Genomic DNA, 22695 nt, shown 5'->3' with positions numbered 1-22695 from the left:
AAATGGGCACTGACCATGTATCAGTCAGAATCAGTTTCAGCTTCAAGGGAAAGAAAACTTATTAAGTTATATTAGTTGTTTGAATATGATGGATAATATTTCTGTACCTCACATAATAGTTAACTAAAAATGAGAGGTCCAGAACAGCTATAGTAGTTCTACAGTATCCAGGGGCTCACATTCCTTCCAACTAAACATTCTGCCCTCATTATCACAGAGCAAGGAATTTGGTAGAGCTGTAGAATCATATTTATATTCTAAACATCAGGATAGAGAAAGAGAAAAATAAGGGGGGCTCATTTGTTTCTTTTTAGGATCTTCTAGAAATTTCCCATGACATTTTTACTTATAGTTCATTGATAATAATTCAGTTACCTGGACACATATTGCTTCAAGAGAAATTGGGAAATAGTTGTGTTTTTTAGCTAGATGTATTGTCACTTGAATAAAATTAAGTGAATTATTACCAAAGAAGAAAGATTGTGAGAATAGATGATGAGGTAGAAACCTAGCAATCTCTGTCACAGAAATATCAATTTGGACCAATTTGATGTAAAGAAGAGCTGATAATCCCACCTAGAAGACTCATGGGAACACTTCCAGTAAGAGAAGCAGAGCATGATATTTTAAGAGGGGTTGTCCAGGCAAACACTTGACATAAAAGTGATTCAACATGAGTTATCAGGTATAGTCTCAAGGTACTTACAGAAAAATAAAGAAAATGTAAGAATAAGTAGCAGTGTTTGCATCAGGTGGGCACTAGACTAACTAGACTTACTAGGTGACCATTTCATAAGCTCTATAAGTGTTTAGTCATTATATTGTACACCTAAAACTAATAAAATATTGTCTGACAACCATAATTGAAAATTAAAGTATTTAGCAAGTAAAAAAGTGATAATAAGTAATATTTATAAAAACCATTCAAGTTTTGTAAACTAGGGAGGTTCATCAGGAGGTAGAAGGGCCCCATTGACAGTATTCCATTTTAGGGATAGGATAGTGGTGATGACAATAAAAGACATTGACAAAAGTACAGCAAGTTCTGTATCTTAGAAGGAGTAGGCTACTAAGCAAATGTCCAAGTCAGAGACATAAGTTCAGAACTGAGACACAAGTAAGAGGGAAATACATAAAACAAAAACAAAAACAAAATGTAAAAAAGATTGATTATTGAATCCCCAAGTGGGTCTTAGGAAAGTATTTCCCAAAATTTTGCATTTCATATGAGTACGTAATTTTTAAATGAGCTTGCCATAGTGTTGCCAACTTATTATTTAGTAAGCAAGGATATATTAAAAATAAAACAACTAATTACCCACAATTTATAAACCCTATTATTTCATTATAAGCCTAAATCAAGGTAAAAAATAAAACAAATTTAGGCAAGGAACAGTCACTGTTCAAAATTCAAATATGTACAGAAATACAGTTAATAAAAGACTCCCACTTACCCCTGGCCCTTCATCATTCAGTTTCCCTCTCTGAAGGCAGTCACTGTTGTCTCTTCCTTGGACATCCTTCTAAACATATTCTATGTGCCAACAGGCAAATACATGTGATTGTAGAGCATTCTGTCTATACGGTTTTTTTTTTCTAAAAGGGATTATCTTGAAAAGCATTTCATGTCAGTACATAAAGAGCTTTCTGGTTCTTATGCTGCTTAATAGTCCATTGTACAGACTTACCAATTTGTTTAACAGTTGCTTATTCATCATGGGCATTTTGATTATTTCTAACCTTTTGTTGTTACAAACAATGCTTCAGTAAATTAGCTTAGAAATATCTTTGAAATTGATTTTAACTATGAACAGCTCAGCACTTTACTTTCATTTCATTTCAACATAAACTGGTAAACACTTTACCAGCACCAGCACCATTTTATGTATTGGTCTTTGAGAAATATTTTTCTATAGTTCTCCTATCCTTGAAGTCATTTAGGCTTGAGAAGTGGACCATTTGTTTTTGGTTATCAGGCACCTCCTTGATTAAAAAAGTAGAGTCTATCCAAAAAAGTTGTCTATTTCACCAGGCAGAACCTGAGTTTTGTTTCCAGCTGCTTTTTAAAATACTGTTTTCCTGTGTTGGAATATTTTTCCCATTCTGGTTTTCTTATTTATAATTAACCACTACCATAATGTACAGAAAATTGATGGCTAAACATAGGCTAATGAAAGATGACATGTAGCAACAAAAGGACGAGGATTAAGCCCACAACCTAGGTATGTACCCTGGTCAGAAATCAAACCCACAACATTTTGGTGTATAGAATAAAGCTTCAACTGAAGGAGCCACCTAGCCAGGACAAAAGGACAAGACTTTGAGTAATACTCAGGCATGTGGGTGGCTCTGACACAGGAAGAAAAGACCATCCTCAAGTACTGGGATATATTACATATCTCTTTTGTACATCTTGGCTTCATATGTACTTTATTCCAGCTGTCACTATGATAATCAAGTGTGTGGGTTCCAAATATTTCATGCAGGTACAATCTGACAATACCTCAATTCAGGTCCCCATTGCGTGCCTCTGAACACCTAGACTGATATTTATTAGTGAATACTACTATAAGAATATCCCAGATATCTACATGTTTACAAACTGTAAGAATGAAGAACTGAGGGAATGTGTGAACTTTTGTTAATTGGAAGATAGAAGATGGTGGCTAAACTCACCCCTCTGTTTCCACCCATGACTGGGATTGAGTTTATACAACTTTGAAAATTTTTAACATAATTAAACAAAGAGTCTTATTTAGTTGAGGCCAGCTCAATAAGACATCTTTGAACTCACTTTCCCTGCTTCCTTGATTTATATCCATCTCTCTCATTCTTATTCCCTGGAATGGTTTGCCCAATACAACACCTATATGTAATGATTCTGCCTCAAATCCAAGTAGTGATATAAGATAAGACCTTGTAGGTAAGACATAGTTTAGGAAAGCATGACTCAAACAAACAAATAGAAGATATAGACCAGCAGTCAGAATCAGGGGTTTAATAATAATGAAAGCTTATCCAGAAATGTAAATGGGGCATGATGATCAGAAATCCATTGTATATGGAAGTTTAGTACTCAGTAGTCTAAGCAGGCATCATCACTCCGAAATTTTGCCACCAGAATGTTATACTCCAAGTCAGGTAGAATTCAATTCTCTGGAAGGATGGTGGTAACACTCCTTGCAAGAATAAAGCTGCTTATGAGTCCTAGAGGGCCTAGGCAGTTGACTAGGCAGTTGACCATGACCTGTATAAAAGGTAATAGAGATGAATTGGGACACAATCAAATATGAAGTAGAAGCTGTATGTCCAGATATTGAATCACAAAAGTATTTAGAGTTTCCTATATACTTCTTGCTTAAATTCAACATTGAATTTGGGGTGGGGCTCAGTATGTAGACAGGTAGTCAAAGTGATCATTTCTGTGTGGAAATAGGTGTTTTATTTTTTGAAAAATACTTTATTGTTGTTCAATTACAGTTGTCTGCATTTTCCCCCACCCCAGCCAATCCCACCTCCCTCCCTTGTTTTCACCCTTCCCCTTGGTTTTGTCCATGTGTCCTTTATAGTAGTTCCTGAAAATCCTTCCCCACACTGTCCGCTCCCTCTCCCTCTCCCTTCTGGCTATTGTTAGATTGTTCTTAATTTCAATGTCTCTGATTATATTTTGTTTGCTTTTTTCTTTTGTTGATTATATTCCAATTAAAGGTGAGATCATATGGTATTTGTCCTTCATAAAAAGGTGTTTTAAAGACTGGAAATAATGCAGAAATTAACAAGAAAGACAGCATTCCTACACTTGATGACCCTAGTCATGGGTGGGGAGAAATAAGTAATGTAATGCTTATGCAGATTGCATGTTGCTCAGTTTAGCATTTCACTCTATGACCCATGTAAACTTCTTCTATTTGATGAGAATGCTTGAACATGCCACCAAAATGAATGGTAATCAGGAGTTTACCTTCCTTTACTTTATGATACAATCTAGGATGTATGATAGAAACTACACTGGATTTATAACCATCACCTGACTGTAAATTGTACCTTTTAATGAGTCATTGGACTTCTCTGAGTTTCTTTTCTATTCTGAAAATGGGGCTAATACTCTACCTACCTCATAGGTTTGCTGTGTATGGAATATGATAATATATGTGAACAGTTTGTAAATTGCTAAATGTTATACAAGTGCTAGTTATTATTATAAGAAAGGATCTTCAGTGCTGAGGAGAATAGAGTTTCTTATATAATTTGTCTAAAATTTTGCATATGTTACAAATGTAAATATGTTAGCTTTAAGGTGGACAAATTTCATATATTTATAATAGGTTACTGGATCGCTACTTTGTCTTTTCCATCCTAATGCCAAAAAAAAATGTGGCTTACAAGTACTGGAAGCAACCTAAGTGCCCATTAGTAAATGAATGGATCAAAAAACTATGGTACATTTACACAATGGAATTCTACACAGTAGAAAGAAAGAAAGAGCTCCCACCTTTGGGACAGCATGGATAGAACTGGAGAGCACTGTGCTAAGTGAAATAAGCCAGATGATGAAAGACAAATACCATATGATCTCACTGTTAACTGGAACCTAATCAACAAAATGAACAAGCAAGCAAAATATAACCAAAGACACTGAAATTGAGAACAGGCTGACAGTGACCAGAGGGGAGAAGGGAGGGGATAATGGGGGGAAAGGGTGAAGGTTTTACAGGAACAATTATGAAGGTTACATGGACAATAAGAAGAGGGTGGTGGAAATGGGAGGGAAGCGGGGTAGGGGGTTGGGTAGAGGTGGGGAGGAAAGTCAGAACACTGTACTTGAACAACTATTTTAAAAAACGTGGCTTGGAAGCCCCTGTCTATGTAACAGATGTCTCCTTATCCTTTGGGGAAGACCCAGTTTATATGTCATTTTTAAAACAGCCTCATTAAGGATCAAGAGAAGCATCACTGAGTCATTTTATGCAAGCTATAGAGTCCTGAGTGATATCCAAGTCAGAAATATGTTCTTTGTGAAAAATTTTAGTTTTTATTTTTAGTGTATAGAAAAGCATAAGGACTGTAAAATAAAATGTCTAAATGTTTAAGGACTTCTGTGTGACTTTTTTATGTATGTAAACATTTTCTTGCACAACCCCATTAATGTTTTACTTGATATCCATATTACCACATCAGTGTTTTTTAAGATGGAATTATCCACACACACTCCTGATAGTCAAATGTTTGCTTCACATACTAGCAACATTAGAATCATCTGCAAGCTTGCTAAAAATCCAGATTTTTATATTTCAAAACTGACCTATTGAGTGAAAATGTGTCTTTCATCAAGATACCACAAGAGATTCATAAAGTTTGAAAAGTAGGGGTCTACGTTAATGTACCTTTTTAAATTTTTTATTGTCGCTCAAGAACAGTTGACTATTTTCACTGCACCACACCCCACCACCCTACACATCCCCACCTCCCACCTTCAAACCTACCCCCTTTGGCCTTATCCACATGTCATTTACACATGTTCCTTGATGGTCCTTCCCTTATATTCCACCATTATCCGTCTCCCACTTCCCCTCTGGTTACTGTCAGTTTGTTCTTTATTACAAAGTCTCTGGTTATATTTTGCTTGCTAGATTGTTTTGTTCAATAGGTTACACTTATAGGCCAGATCATATGGTATTTGTCTTTCACTGCCCAGCTTATTTCACTTAGCATAATGCTCTCCAGTTCCATCCATGCTGTTGCAAAGGATAGGAGCTCCTTCTTTCTTTCTGCTACATAGAATTCCATTGTGTAAACGTACCATAGATTTTTCATTCACTCATGAGTAGGGGGCATTTAGGTTTCTTCCAGCACTTGGCTATTGTAAATTGTGCTGCTGTGAACATTGGGGTGCATAGGTTCTTTTGAATTGGTATTTCAAGATTCTTAGGGTATAATTCCAGCAGTGGTATTGCTGGGTCAAAAAGCAGTTCCATTTTTAGTTTTCTGAGAAAATTCCATACTGTTTTCCACAGTGGTTGCACCAGTCTGCATTCCCACCAACTGTACACTAGGGTTCCCTTTTCTCCACAACCATGCCAGCACCTGTTCTTTGTTGAATTGTTTAGTTGGCCATTCTGATCTGTGTGGTGTTATCTCATTGCAGCTTTAATTTGGATCTCTTTAATGGCTACTGATGCTGATCATCCTTTCATATATCTCTGGGCCCTCTACATATCTTCCTTGCAGAAGTGTTTGTTCAGGTCCTTTGCCCATTTTTTAATTGGGTTGCTTGTCTTCCTGGAGTGGAGTCATGTGAATTCTTTGTATATTTTGGAGGTCTAAATCTTGTCCAAGGTATTATTTGCAAATACATTTTCCCATATGGTTTTTCCCTTTTCATTTTATTATTGTTTTCTTTAGCCACACAGAAGCTTTTTATTTTGGTGAAATCCCATTTGTTTATTCTTTCCTTTAAGTCCCTTGCTTTAGGAGACATGTCAGTGAAAACACTGCTTTGTTGAATGTCTGAGAAGTATCTGTCTACATTCTCCTCTATGACTTTTATGTTGTGACTTCTTTTTAAGTCTTTTATCAACCTTGAGTTTATTTTTGTTTATGGTGTAAGCTGGTGAACAAGTTTAATGTTTTTCATGTAGCTCTCCAGGTCTGCCAATGCCATTTGTTGAAGAGGCTATTTTTAATACATTTTATGCTTCTGCTCACTTTGTTAAATATTAACTGACTGTAGATTCTTGGGTTTATTCATGGGCTCTCTGTTCTGTTTCATTGATCTATCTGTCTGTTCTTATGCTAGTACCAGTCTGTTTTGATTACAGTGGCCTTGTAATACAGTTCGTTATCAGGTATTGTGACCCCTCTTACTTTGTTCTTGTTTATCAAAATTGCTGTGGCTATTTAGGGTCATTTATGGGTCAATATAAATTTTTGAAATATTTGTTCTATATCTGTGAAATATGTCATTGGTGTTTTAATAAGGATTGCATTGAGTCTATAAATTTATCTGGACAGTATGGACATTTTGATAATGTTAATTCTTCCAATCCATGAACACTGTACATGCTTCCATTTATTTGTGTCTTCATTAATTTCTTTCTTCAGTGTTGTGTAGTTTCTTGACTACAGGTCTTTTACCTCCTTGGTAAGGTTTTTTTTTAGGTACTTTATTTTTCTTGTTGCTATATGAAATGGGAGTTTTTTCCTGATTTCTGTTTTTGATATTTCATTGTTGGTGTACAAAAATGCCTTCAATTTCTGAATATTGACTTTGTATTCCTCTGTTTGGCCAAATTCAGTTATGTTGAGTAGCTTTTTGGTGGAGTCTATAGGATTTTCGATATACACTATTATGTCATCTGCAAACAATGACAGTTTTGCTTCCTTCTTTCCAATTTGAATGCCTTGTATTTCTTTTTCTTCTCTGATTTCTGTGGCTAGGACTTCCAATACTATGTTGAACAGAAGTGGTGAAAGAAGACATCCTTGTCTTGTTCCTGATCTTAGTGGGAAAGATTTTAGTTTTTGCCTGTTGAGCATGATGTTGGCTATATCTTTATCATATATGGCCTTTATTATGGTAAGGTATGCTTTTTTTGCTCCCACTTTGCTGAGTGTTTTTTTTTTTTTCATTAACGGGTGCTGTACCTTATCAAACACTTTTTCTGCATCTATTACATGACCATGTGATTTTGGTTTTTCCTTTTGTTTATGTGATGTATTATGTTTATTGATTTGTGAATATTGTATCATCCTTGCATCCCTGAGATGAATCCCACTTGATCATATACATCATCTTGATGGATTCTTCCCTTAAGTATTATGAAGTGTCCTTCAGTGTCTCTTTTTATGCCTTTTTTCTGAAGTCCTTTTTATCTGATATAAATACTGCTACCTCAGCTTTTTTCTTGTCCATTTGCTTGGAATATTTTTTTTCCAACCCTTCACTTCCAGTCTGTGTAGGTTTTTTTGTTCTGAGGCTGGTGTCTTGTAGGCAGCATATGTGCGGGTCATGTTTTGTTATCCATTCAGATATGCTATGTCTCTTGATTGGAGCATTTAATCCATTAATATTTAAGGTTATTATTGATAGGTACTCATTAATTTTCCCCCTTTGTACCTGTGTCCCTCTGTTACTCTCTGCTTTTCTTCCTCTTCTTAAAGCAATATCTTTAGCATATCTTACAATGCTGATTTGTTGGATATGTATTCTTTCAGCCTTCTTTTATATGGGAAACTCCTTATTGTGCCTTCTACTTTAATTGAGAGCTTTGCAGGGCAGAGTAGTCTTGGTTTCAGGCCTTTGCTGATCATTACTTGGAATATTTCTTGCCATTTTCTCCTGGGTTGTAATCTTTCTGTTGAGAAATCAGCTGCCAGCCTGATCAGATCTCTTTTGTATGTCACTTATTGTTTCTCTCTTGCTGCTTTTAAGATTCTCTCTTTGTCTTTAAAACTTGGCATTTTATAATCTGCCTTTTTAAGTTATTCCACTTCAATCTTGTTAACTTCTTAGTTCCCGTGCCTTACTCTGCATTGCTTTGGGATCATTAAATCAACCCCTGTCTCTTTCTCTGTTGACCTGTCTTTCTTCATAGTATTTGTGTTCCCTTAACTGTCTGAAATTCCACTTTTCCTTATGCATGTTGGTTTAACACACTAACTTGGTGTTCTTGCTGTTTTCAATATATAAGCAAATACTGTATATATTGCAGCCCTACCTCTGCTGAACACAATAGCACAGCACTACCCATTCAACTCAGGCAGTACTGCATAGGCCAGGACAACTTCCTGGGAATTAGAAAACGCTGATTTGGCAGTACTATAAAAGTTCCCTGGATTAAGTGAGGTATGTGTATCTTCAGGATCCATGTTCTTGAAGATAAAACTGTCATGGTAAACTGTCAGACTTTTGACCACAATTGACCCCCATTTGATTGGATCTTAGATAGGTTTATGTTTAATTCAGTTTTGCTTTGTGGACAATTGTGATAGAGAAAAGGATTGGTGATACACAGAAAAAAAAAAAAAGAAAGAAACTGAACCAGATACTTAATTCCATAGACTATCATCCTCCCTTTGACCACCTTCATTAAGGTATTTTTCTCATTCCTGTTCCTCAGAGTATAAAGTAATGGGTTAAGCATGGGTGTTACCACTCTACAGAACACTGAAATGATCTTATTGTCATCCTGGAGAGATTAAGAGTGTGGGCACATGTACATGATGATGCCTGTCACATAGTAAATGATGAAAACAACCAAGTGGGGACTAAAATTAGAAATGGCATTGAGTCTACCTCTACAGAACAGATCTTCAGGACAGCCATAGCAATATGGAAATAAGAAAGCACAATAAACCTAAAGGACAGGAATAGTATTAATACATCATTAGCAAACATCAAGATCTCCTTCACTAGAACATTAGAATGAGAGAGCTGGAAAATTACTCAGAACAACAGGAGGTTATAGTACTTTGGCATAATTGGAAAAAATAGAGTAAAGGATCCAAGGTGGTGGCAGAGTAGATGGAAAGTACAGTCACTTCATCTGCTTTCACTGGTTTTATTCAAAATAGTAGTGGAAGTCCTAACCACAGTAGTCAGACATGAAGAAGAAATGAAAAGCATCCAAATTTGAAATAAAAAGTAAAGCTGTCATATTTGCACATGACATGATATTGTATATACAGAATACTAAAGACTCCACAAAAATTACTATAATGGATAAATGAATCCAGAAAAGTAACAGGAAATAAAATAAATATCCAGATATTGGTTGCATTTTTATACCAATAATAAACTATAAGAAAGGGTAATTAAGAAAACAATCTCATTTACAATTACATCAATAAAATAAACACCTAGAAATAAAATAAAAATACAAGGAGGTAAAAGACCTGTACTTGGAAAATTATGAGACACTGAAGAAAGATATTGAAAAAAATACAGATAAATGGAAGCATATACCATAGTCATGGATAGGACAAACTAACCTCATTAAAATGTCCATATTAATCAAGGCAATCTGTAAAGTCAATACAATTCCTATCAAAATACCAATGGTGGAGGATCCATGATGGCAGTAAAGTAGATGGAAATTATACTTCCCAGGACCAAACTAGAATTAGACACTAAAATATAGATAAATTAACCTGAATAACCAACTGAAAAATAGTTGAACAGAAGTCTTATAACTAAGAATTTACAGAATAAGCCACATTGAGACTGATAGGGAGGGCAGAGATGCAAAAAGGGCTGGCCTTGACCCCTTGGGCAGTGGATGAAATTCTGGAGGGATATCTTAGCTGCAAAGTTTCCCCCTGAGAAGTGTGGTGTCTAAACCCCATGTCAGGCTCCCTAGCCAGAGCACCAGAGCTGGGAATGAACATCCACATAACATCTGGCTGTGAAATCCAGCGGGTGTCTGTCCACCAGGGAAAAATAGGAGTCCACTAGAGACATAGGCACATTCTTAAAGGGAAATACAAAAAAATCTCTTTTGCAACCACACACCCTGGGTTCTGACAGTGGGAGGGCAGAGTAGACTAGAGGTGTTTGAGGAGAGACTGGGTTTTGTAGTTCTAGGGAGAGAGTTGAAGGGACAGCCATCAGGACTCCTCATCTGGGTCCTTCTCCCACACCTCCGATGCCATCTTTATTAGGTGGAACATTCCCCTACATATGGCATCAGCCTAGGGGAAAACAATAGCCCCACCCTCTGGATTCCCTATCACTCCACCTTGCAAAGGCCATGCCTTATTGAGCAATCAGCTCCCTGGACCAAGGTTTAGAGGTCCAAACAGACTAGGAGGAGTCAGTGACTGAGTTACGTGGCTATGGGACACACGTCATTTCCCCCACTTTCCCATGAAACTGACTGGTGCCTCCCCCTCACAGGAGATCCACTAGCCCCGCCCTCTGGACAAACTAAATGGAAATTAAAACCACAGTGAGATATCACCTCACACATTTCAGAATGGTTATCATCAATAAATCAGCAAACAAGTGTTGGTGGGAATATGGAGAAAAGGGAACCCTTGTGAACAGTTGATAAGAATGCAGATTTATGCAACCACTATGGAAAACAGTGTGGATATTCTTCAAAAACTTAAAAACGAAACTGTCACCCTGGCTGGCGTAGCTCAGTGGATTGAGCATGGGCTGCAAACCAGGCATTGGAGGTTCGATTCCCAGTCAGGGCACATGCCTAGGTTGCAGGCCATGGCCCCCAGCAACCGCACATTGATGTTTCTCTCCCTCTCCCTCTCTCTCTCTCTCTCTCTCTCTCTCTCTCTTCTCTCTCTCCCTCCCTTACCTCTATAAAAATAAATAAATAAAACCTTTGTAAAAATGGAACTGTCTTATGACCCAGTGGCTCCACTTTTTGGAATTTAAAGAACCATATAAATGAACAAACAAAATTGAGACGGACTCATAGATATGGAGAACAGACTGATGGTTTTCAGAGGGGAGAATGATGAGGAGATTTAGTGAAAAGGTGAAGTGATTGAGAAATATAGAAGGGGATGTAAAGAAATGCATGGAAAATACAGCCAATAACATTGTAATAACTATATATGATGCCAGGTGGTTACTGTAAATTTAAGGGAGAAACACTTTGTACAGTATATAATTGTCTAACCACTATGCTATATACTTGAGACTAATACAAAATCGAGTTGAATGTGAACTGTAATTATTTTTTTTAATATCTAAATGGAAGAATCCGTTTAGTTACAGTGACATAAGTAGCTCTTATTTCAGCAGACATCTTTCAAGAGTTCCCTCTGTGCAAGGTAGTCTGCTGGGGAAAACAGAGATCACTCAAATATGGCTGCTAAATCCAAGGGCCTATATACACCAAAGTACATTCTTAGGCTTACTTCCATTATACAGGGTCTGAAGTCCCTCAAGTTAAACAATAAATAAATAAAAGACAACTTTATCTAATTTCTGTTAGGCTCACAACCATACTTAAGAATGAAGTGAACTGACCAGACAGAGCATATCATTTGCAGGACCCAGCAAGCACAAAAGTTTTGCAATCATATTATGATATACATTTTGATCTTCAAAATTCCCCAAAATAAATTCTTCATAGCACTATCTGGTTATTTAAATTGCTAGTAGAAAAGAAAGTAGACCAATGAAGAACTTCCCATCCAGAAGAAAGTTTCTTTTTGAGGAAGACTAGCCCTGGTTCCCTATCACTACCATATTTACTGACCAGAGTCATTACTATAGTGAACATTTGCTGAAATTCTCATTAACCAAGTTAGAGTGAAAATGAACATTATTTTAATGAGGTAAAAATATATGCCTCATCCTTGTTTTTTCTCTCCCTAATTGTATTAGGCAATTTAATTACAAAGGTAGGATATCTCTGTAAGTTCTAAAATTAGAAAGTGCTCTTCACCACTGAGGTTATGAATTCTTTTTTTTAAGATTTTATTTATTCATTTTTAGAGAAGGAAGGGAGGGAGAAAGAGAGAGAGAGAGAGAAACACCAATGTGCAGCTGCTGGGGGCTGTGGCCTGCAACCCAGGCATGTGCCCTGACTGGGAATTGAACCTGTGATGCTTTGGTTCGCAGCCCGCGCTCAATCCACTGAGCTACACCAGCCAGGGCAGGTTATGAATTCTTAAATCACAAGGAAATTATCCAAATTTCCATAATTCCTTCTGGCATTTTAATCATGGCTTCTTTTAACACTACTTAAATATTTTTGGTCTATAAGTAGAGTATACATTTTTGGAAAACACCAATATTTTTTAGAATTCTCAATATATTAAGGAAAGGATATCTCTTCAAATTTTCCTGTGACTGGGAACAAAGTAACAGAATTTTGAATACCTCTGGAAGAAATATTATTTTAATATTTGTATAGGCAAATAAAAACTGTGTCATAAAATGGCATTTATCTTATTATTATCATGCTAGAAAATGAATTTTTAAATTATTTTTGGACATCAACCATTGATGGTAGCTTTATTATAAGCCATCTCTGTGTAAATAAAAGAAAAAAGATATTTAACAAGTAGAAATAAATGTGCATGATTCACCAGCACAGTTAACTCAAGATTTTCCAGCCTTATAGCCACACTGATAGGAAGATTTATTACCACAGCTGCTTGTATTAAACTTCTTTTCCTTGCAGTTGAAGGAATCAAATTTCTTCTTGGAGATTAGTCATTTGTGGGGGTGTCACCAACTGCAAAATGCTTCTGTTATGAATGAGGTGCACTGTGTTGCTGTCCTCCAGCCGTAAGTCAGTGAGTAATTTTCATCTCTTTATGTATCTTTTCCCGCCTACCATCAGGAACAAATTTTAATGACTTACATAGTTGAACTTTTTTTTAGTTGATACTCAAACCTAAACTTCAAATGGTATTGTTTCTGATAACTTGATAACCTCACAAGGAAAGGTAAAATAAAATGACATTTTGACACATTTACAAAGATGAAATCCAACCTGAAGGAGAGATCTACAAGAGGTGTGAAAGTAAGAAGAAAGGTAACATATCATAAGTGTCTGTAATTGTGCCAAGCACTGTTCTAGGTTCTTCATAGAAATAACCTCATCTAATTCTTTGAACAACCTCTCAAGAGGCTATGCAATTCTCCCATTTCACATATGAGGAAACTTTCTCAAGATTGTGTAGCTTGTAAGCAACTGAACCAGAATTCAGGCTTAGATCCAGCCGACTTCCTTGCTTTCTTTCTGTATTTTTAACATTTGGCCTTTTTTGTCATCATGAATTACCAAATTATATATAGCACTAATATAACTATGCAATATTGAAAGATCTGATTCTGTGTCTGAATAAAAAAAATCCTGAAGTAAAAAGAGACTTTAATGGGTCATCTGTTTCAATCTCTACCAAAATCATAGAAAATTGATAGAAGTCTGTCTTTTTCTTTCTAAAAACACTTTTGGAAACATGTACTCCAAAATTTGGTTGTTTTTTCTTGTTTTGGAAATTGTGTAAACTCCCATTGTGATAACTGGCCATGTGGGGAATCAGGGACTCATAGCTGACTAGCTGTCTTGGTGTGGTTCAGTGATTGCAGACACGGAGCCCTGATATTTCAAAACGATTAGATACCATTGTGAAAGAGAGTAGTGTTGTTAGTGATGAAGTGGATACAAAGTAGAAACAGTTGTTTCCCCTGAGAGACAGCCACACAGGTTTTGGTCTGGACTGGTTAATAAGGAGTCACTTTTTAAAAACACATATTTTATTGACTGTGCTATTACAGTTCTCCCAATGTTGCCCCTTTCCCTCCTTTGTCCAGTATCCTCTTCCCCTCCAGGATTTCCCCCCTTAGCTCATGTTCATGGGTCATGCATTTAAGTTCTTTGGCTTCTCCATTTCCTATACTATTCTTAACATCCCCCTGTTTATTTTGTTCCTATCATGTACGCTTCTTAATTCCTGTACCTTTTCCCACATTCTCCCCCTTACCCTTCCCAGCTGATAACCCTCCAAATGACGTCCATATCTATGACTCTGTTCATGTTCTTGTTACTTCGTTTGTTTTTTTTAGATTCAGTTGTTGATAATTGTGAATTTGTTGCCATTTTAATGTTCATAGTTTTAATCTTCTCCTTTTTCTTAAATAAGTCCCTTTAACGTTTCATGTAATAATTGCTGGCTTGCACATCCCTCTTCACAATTTCTGGGAACAACTGTCTTCATGAAATTCTTTTATCTAAGACATTCCCAATCATCCTTTCCATTTTCATTTGAAAGTATGTGGAGGTAGCAGAATCTGCACATAGTAAATTTCTGTCGACTGAGGATAGATGTCAGAACAATTGAGCAAAGAGTGACATTTTAGTAAATCCACCAGTTGCTTGGTTTAGTTCATGTCATTTTGGCTGGTGTTGTTTTTCCATTGGATTGACTGATTACTTTAGCTGCATACATATTTTCTAATTTACTATGCATAAGTGGTTTTAATATGACATAGAAGAACCAAAAAAGGTTGAAAAGCAAAGAAGTATTTCAAGTATTTACAACTGGATTATTGAGCTTAAACTTAAAAATATTACTTATTGATTGGTGGACCAATATATACAAAGTTGGCTATCAATGTGCATTTTTGGTGGGGAGATGCAGCATATTTGCCTCTTTTTTGGTCAAGAATAAAGTCAATCATCTAGCTATGCCCCTTAATGAGAATAATAATTCTGTTTAGCTCAATGTTAATGATTGTCTTACTTGATCAAATGTAAGTACCTCTAATGAGAACCTAACTGTTCAAACAAATTAATCAGCCTGATCATATAATATTCTATAAGACAGAAAGCAGAGAAAACCTATGTTTTTATCATTGGATATACTTGAACAGCTAAGCCTAACCTAGTGAATCAACTGACACACAGTAATTTTATAAAGGTCCAGAACATCAACTCTGACAGGCTATTGAGATGCTGTTTCTCTTATTTCCTCATGTAGGTAACATTGTGGTTTGTTTTCTTTCCCAGTAATTGAGACACTAAATGAGCAGCCTAAAGATATACAATGCCTCAGAGGTGATTGAATTCATCCTTGTTGGATTTTCCCAACAGCCTCAAATCCAGGCTACCTTCATCTTGGACTGCTATTTTTCTACCTGGTCACAATATTTGGGAATGGCCATTATTATTATTGTAGTGAGATGGGATTCTTGACTTTATACCCCCATGTATTTTTTATCAGTGATTTATTCTTCCTTGATATGTTATGCTACCACCTCGGAGGCATATGTCTTAGTCCAATGCTTCAGAGAATTCCCCTACCATTTTCTATACCAGCTATTATGCCAAGATGACCACATCTCTCTTTTTAGGCATGGCAGAGAGTCTCCTCCTTGTTGTTATGTTGGGAACCGCCCTGACTGGTATCAGAGGCTGAAACCCCCGCCCTAGCTAAGGCTAAGGGAACACCCTTGGAACTGTAAGCCAGCAAGGAGACAAAAGCTTATCTTCCTGGCAGGAATGCTGCTTCTGCTGCTTTATTCATAACTGAACCCCCAAAAAGCTTGGTCGGTTAGCCAAAGACGGGTAAGATTCCCCACGGGGGGAACGACCTAAGACAGGCACGATCACTTTGGGAGGCCCCCCAAAAGAAGGACTTGGGGGGCTGCAGCAAAAGAGGGTGATGGACCCTCACTCCTCGGCTTTGACATGGCCTGAGTTCTCAGCGTCTGGGAGAAAATCTCCTTATCTCTTGGTTGCCTTAGTTCCCTTGCTCCACCTAAGCCTGAAACAATGACAGGGTAGTACAGCTCGGTACTGAGAAGTGCGGATTCCCTGGGTGATCAGGCCTATGAAAGAATATGTAAATTACTGTGAAACCTTCTTTGTTTAGAATGCTCTCAGTTGAATGAGAAGGGTCTTAGGAGGAAGTTAGTTTGTTCCTCAGTCTTACAGCTCTTTGACCCCAACTCAATAGACCGGCAGAGTTCTTTGCTTTCTATAGTTCCTTACTTCCCCTAATGAGTACTGTACTTTACCTGAATTATTATGCAAAATGAGCCCAATAAGAGCAGGTATGGACGGTAAATCAGCGTGCTCCCCACTAGGGGGGGGTGGCCATTTCGTCCCTACTTCCCCACAGAAACTAGTTTGTCTCTGTGCATGTTGTTATTTCTCGCGTGTTTATCGTCGAGCCATCCACAGTGTTCCGTGGTCACTGCTGGCTGGTGACCCACGCGCAACATTGTTATGCTTATGATAGGTTTGTTGAAATCTCCAATTACCTGCATTACACCATCATTATGAACAATTGGGTTTGTATACAGTTGGCTTTCAGAACCTGGCTAGTTCCTTCTTAGTAATAGTCACATCCAGTATTGCAAATCCTGCTTGTTATTATGGATGCAATATCATCAACCATTTTACCTGTGAGATCCAGGCCCTGCTGTAGATAGGCTGCTGAGGCACCCATGTCACTCTGATTCTGAGTCTGGTTACCAGTATATTCAAATTGCCCCTGTTTTTCACCTTCATCATTTCAAGCTCCCACATTATGGTTGCTGTGTAGAAGATTCATTCTGTGGAGTCCAGGCTCAAAGATTTCTCTACCTGCAGATATCATCTAACTATAGTCATCATATTTTCTGGAATAGCCATGTACATGTACCTGAGGCCTCAGTCAAATAAATCTCAGGAGGAAGGCAAATTTTTCTCAATATTTTATGGTGCAGTTACTCCAATGTTAAATCCCCTCATTTACACCCTAAGAAATAAAATGTAAAAGGTTCACTTAGGAAGTTAACCAAAAGAAGTTAAAAATACTAATAATTCTCTTTAAAACTCTTCAATGTGTAGGAAAAACAATGACAACTTTGTCCATAAAATTTCAATTTATGTTTTATTAAAATAAGCAGGACCAACAAAAATCTTATGAAACATTCTGCCCATGGTTAGCAGTAGGCACTCATTAACAAATTTATCATGAATGTTAATGTTTTGTCAAGCTACATTAATATCTAAAGCCCTGAATGTGCCCAAAATAGTCCACAGAGAGAATAATGGTAGTAGTATGTAAAAGTGAATTCTACAGCCATACTAGCTTATCAGGCAAATGAGCAAATATATTTGTACTTGCCACACATGGTTGATAAAATTCACATATAGGCCAGTGGTTATACAACCATATTACAGGATTTATTTCTCGTATCATGTTTTTAGGAGTTTTCCCCAATTTTAACCTAATGGACAAAGGGCCCCACAATTCCCACATAAATGAGAACATCTCATGGCAAAAATGAATCATTTGTATATAAAGCACTTTATTCTTTAATGAGTATTTAAATAAATTATTCTAGTTAATATTTCCAATTTTTTTACTTGAAAGCAGTTTCAATACTATCCATATTAAATATTTTAACCAACATTATTTCTACAAATATCAAAATTTTATCACATCAGTTTCTTATAGAAAGAACTAAATTGAAATTGTTCTTTTGCCTTCCCCTATCTATCTGCCTTCTCTTCCATGATGTGTTTTAGCAACCCTTTGGCCATTTCCACTCCCACTTTTCATACATATTCATGAGCTTTCACATTTCTGTTATACTCAAGAGTTTCCATGGCCACAATTGTGATTTTTTTCCTTCTTCCCTAGTTGATAAGATGTCATATGCATTTTCTATTGTTGTCAGACAAAATGTATTATACATTTTATATTATGGTTACTGGTTGATTCTTTTTCTCATATTAACTTTGACTAACTCCCTAATTCTTCTGTTCTACCATAGTACATTTAAAAGGCATTGTAGTAATGTCTTCTAAAATTTCCTTTCTTCCCCAGCCTTATCCTGCATAGATGGCTATATGATCACAATATTTTCTATCCTTGGCCTGTTTCCTCACTTTCTTAAGGTTTATTAATTCTGAGATATATATTCAGAGTGATCTTTTCTCATAAGCCTTTACTCCATGAGCAAATGGAAGTGTGGGGTCAGGTTAAAGTCCCTATCAGTTCCACATTGCACTTTGTTGGTGGTTCCATGTATATATTTGAAATTATTTAGCTTTTTTATTGTTGCTCAATTATAGTTGTACTCATTTCTCCCCCATTACTTTCTCCTGCCCTACCACCCCTCATCTCCTAGTTTAATCCTCCCCTCATTGTCTTTGTCCTTGGGTCCTTTATATATTTTTTTTACTTGACCCTTTCCCTTCTTTCTCTTGTGAGCAATGGAGTCAGAAAGCTTGGGTTCAAATCCACCATTTATTAGCTAAGACATTTTTTGCAAATTACTAAACTTGTCTGTGTATCAACTTTCCCACCCATAAAATAAAGATAATAGTACACTTACTGTGCTGTTGTAAATATTAAATTGATCATCTATATAAAGTTCTTAGAGGAATTTTTGGTACCTAGTAAGCAAACAATAAATATTAGATATTTTGCTATATTCTAAAAGCTTCTAAATACTCCCAATCTTTGGTTTCTAAAGCAAATTTCCTTTATGCATCATCCTCTCCAAGCTGTACAATAAGAAGCCTCACCAGCCCAATCTCTAATTTTAGAAACACAGTAATATCATATTTCCCCTTTGGCTCTCACTTTTATGACTTTACTCTTAATCTGGTTGACTCCTCCAGTTCCACTGACCTATGCCTGATATATTTTAAGTAGAGACAGCCCCAAACTTAGAAATGAGTTATGTCCAAAAGTTAACTCATAAGTCATCAGTTTGGATCTCAGAGCACGTTTTCCCCACTGAGACAGGGTAGTTACATTCCAAGGGCAGTTCACCAACACCTATTTAGGTCACCATTCTATCACTTCCAATATTAAAGGCCTTAGGAGAATTTCTTTAAAGTATGTTTATTGAAAGATAGGTTTTGAGCCTCATTTGTATTCTAAAAACACAGGCACTGGTAGATGGCATTACTTCTCAAAAAAATGTACAATCAGAATCTGTGCATCCACCTTCATGCCCTGATGGTTACATAAGGAAATATGTGCAACATGTAAGAATGGGATTCAGGAATTTCTCTAGAGACTACAGAAGCAATAACTTGCTACTGTGTATGGGTCACATACAATTCAGAGGACTGCCGATACTCTCTTTATTTCTTTTTATATTGTTTCTAATATTGTACTGCTTGTTAACACTATACCTGGGCTCATTCAGTCCACAAAAATTTGTTATGTAATTACTGTATGTTAAGAATATAAATCAAAGTCATTTTCTGCTTTTGAGAGGTAATGACTCATTTGAGTTGGAAAGTAAATAAGCACAGTGAAGTGCTACAGGTAATGTGATCCATATTTGTGCAAGTTACAGAGACTAGGTCTAACTGGACAGTCAAGAAATATTTAACAGAAGAGAAGACACCTTTAGTAGAGTCTCAAGAGAGGAGTAGTTTGCCAGCTGGATAAAGAAGAACAATTTGAGTGGACACAACGAGAACAAGTACAGAGGTACAAAATACAATTTGGTGTACTTCCAGATACTGCCAATTCAATTCCCACAGCAGAGGGTGTGGGAAGTGTTTTTCAATATACAAGACTTGAGAAGAAGGTGGTAGTCCAGATTATGGGGAGACTGTCATGCCTTATTAAAGAGCTTGCACTATTTATTCTATAGGTCAACAAACTATAGCTTCAAGGGTCAAGTCTAGCCCTTGATTTGCATAGCCCATGAGATTAAGAATGGTTCTTAAATTTTTAATGAATGTAAAAAAAAAACTAACAAGATCATTCAACAAAAACTGTGTGTGGCCTGCAAAGCCTAAAATACTTTCTATCTGACCTTTATGAAAAAAAAAAAAAGTTTACTGAATGCCGCTATAGGTGGTAGGTGACAATTGAAGATTTTTGAGCAGATTGATAACATGTTCAGAATTGTGTTTTTAAAGGCTCACTTTTACAACATGTGCAAAATTGACTGAAGTATAACTTTCTACATAGGGCAAATTAAGGGGCTACTAACAATAATCTGAGACATGATACAAACTCGAACTAAGACTGCAGCAATAGGATTTGTAAGAAAGTTGGGTTGTTAGAACACCCTTTCTGTTTTCATTTTTACCAGCAAATCCATTCAAATTCCAAGTGTATTTTCTCAAAACCAGGGTCTTTAGCACAGATATAATAAGGGGGCTTTGGGGTCGGGTGATCTCATCCTCAATATCATGTATTTCTTTTATAATATTCAATGAGAACAGAGCTATGGAGAAAATACAGTCCAAAGTCACCTGGTTGTGTTTTATTTATACATTACCATCCCCTCTCTGATTCAGAATAGCTTTGAATAGCATATAAAATTGCATTTTGTTCAAACAAAATGCGTGTATTTAAAAATTATAAATGTTCTCTGGCTTTTTGCATGATTTCTGAAGTTCACTGATCACCTGCCACTCCTTTAGTCATACTGTTGCATCTTATGCATCATGAATAGTGACACTATGAGCCTTAATAAAAAGATTTCTAAAAATATTCATTGTAATGTCAATGACTTCCAGTTTCTAAGTTTTTCTTTGCTCAAATATCATTAACCCTCCTTGTTTTAGAATACCTATCATTTCCTTCTTATCCCATATACCACAGAAACAACCCTGCAGATATAATCATTTTACATTTTATACATACATAAAATAATTATATTGTATGCCTGAAACTTACAAAAGGTTATATGTCAATTATATGTCAATTAATATGAGGGGAAAGAAAGAAACCCATCAATAAATGCTTTCTAAGACCATGCAAAAAAAAGTCCTAGAATAATATCTAAATTTTGCTCAAGATATTTTCACAAATATTGACTCATTTGAGCTTCACAACAATGTGAATTCACTTTACAGATGAGAAATTCAAGGATCTGGGAACTGAAAATATTTGTCTAAGATTGCACAACTGGTAAGTTGTAGAAGTAGAACTAAAACCCATCTGTGACACCAAAAATTGTAGATTTTCTATTGTGCTTCAATAGATTCAGAGTTTCTAATCAATATCTTGTTCATGATCTTCATTCATATGAGCTGTGAAGTCTCTTGCTGAGTCACTATTTGATTTTCTGCTTGTTCTGTGTACACTTATATTAGCTTGTATCTTTTCCTGAATTAGAGCTCCACAAATTACTCTCAAAACTGGCTTAAAGTCACCTTAACCTATTGGTATATTCTCTCAAACACATGGAAACCTTCTTCTCTCCTTGCACTTAAGAAAATTCTTTGGTGGGATTGCAGACTGGTACAACCACTATGGAAAACAGTATGGAATTTTATCAGAAAACTAAAAGTGAATCTGTCTTTTGACCCAGCATTCTACTGCTAGGATTATACCCTAAGAACTCTGAAACACCAATACAAAAGAACCTTTGCACCCCGACGTTCATAGCAGCACAATTGACAATAGCCAAGTGTTGGAAGCAACCTAGATGCCCATCAGTAAATGAATGAATCAAAAAAACTATGGTACATTTACACAATGGAATTCTACACAGCAGAGAGAAATAAGGAGCTCCTACCCTTTGCAACAGCATGGATGAAGCTGGAAAGCATTATGCTAAGCGAAATAAGCCAGGCAGTGAAAGACAAATACCATATGATCTCACCTTTAACAGGAACCTAAACAGCAAAACAAAGAAACAAGCAAAATATAACCAAAGACACTGAAATAAAGAACAGACTGACAGAGTTCAGAGGGGAGAGGGTAGGGAATTTCAGGGGAATTTCAGGGGAAAAGGGGAAGGGTTTACAGGAACAAGTATAAAGGACATATGGATAAAAACTAAGGGCAGGTGAAAGTGGGAGGGAGGAGGGGAGGGCTGGGTGGGTGGGTTGGGATGGGAGTAAAAGATAGAAAATTGTACTGCAACAACAATTAAAATAAAATTTTTTAAAAAGAAAACTCTTTGAAAAATTTTCAGTAGCTTTGTTTGCATTTGCTTCTTTCTGCGTTACCCAGACTCTCTTGGTTAATGGCAGACATTTATCATTTGCTCTTTTATTTTCTCTATTTGTGTTCTAATTTCTTTATTCTTTCCCTGTGCTCTCCATTAGTTTTTTTTTCTAAAGTCAAAAATATCCATTTTTTTTCTTCAAAGAATTTGGCTTCATTTCTTTCCTTGAGAGCTTTCTTCAAATTATTTTTTTATCTGTACCAATCTTAACAGCTTGAAATGAAAGCTGGGCTTCTCTCCCCTGGACTGTTCCTTATTCTTCAATTCTTTCTCATATGCATTTGCTC

Source organism: Phyllostomus hastatus, unplaced genomic scaffold, assembly GCF_019186645.2.
Source record: "Phyllostomus hastatus isolate PE091 unplaced genomic scaffold, TTU_PhHast_1.1 phas_contig_90, whole genome shotgun sequence".
In the NCBI taxonomy this organism is placed as follows: domain Eukaryota; kingdom Metazoa; phylum Chordata; class Mammalia; order Chiroptera; family Phyllostomidae; genus Phyllostomus; species Phyllostomus hastatus.
Note: the sequence above shows the minus strand (reverse complement) of the source record.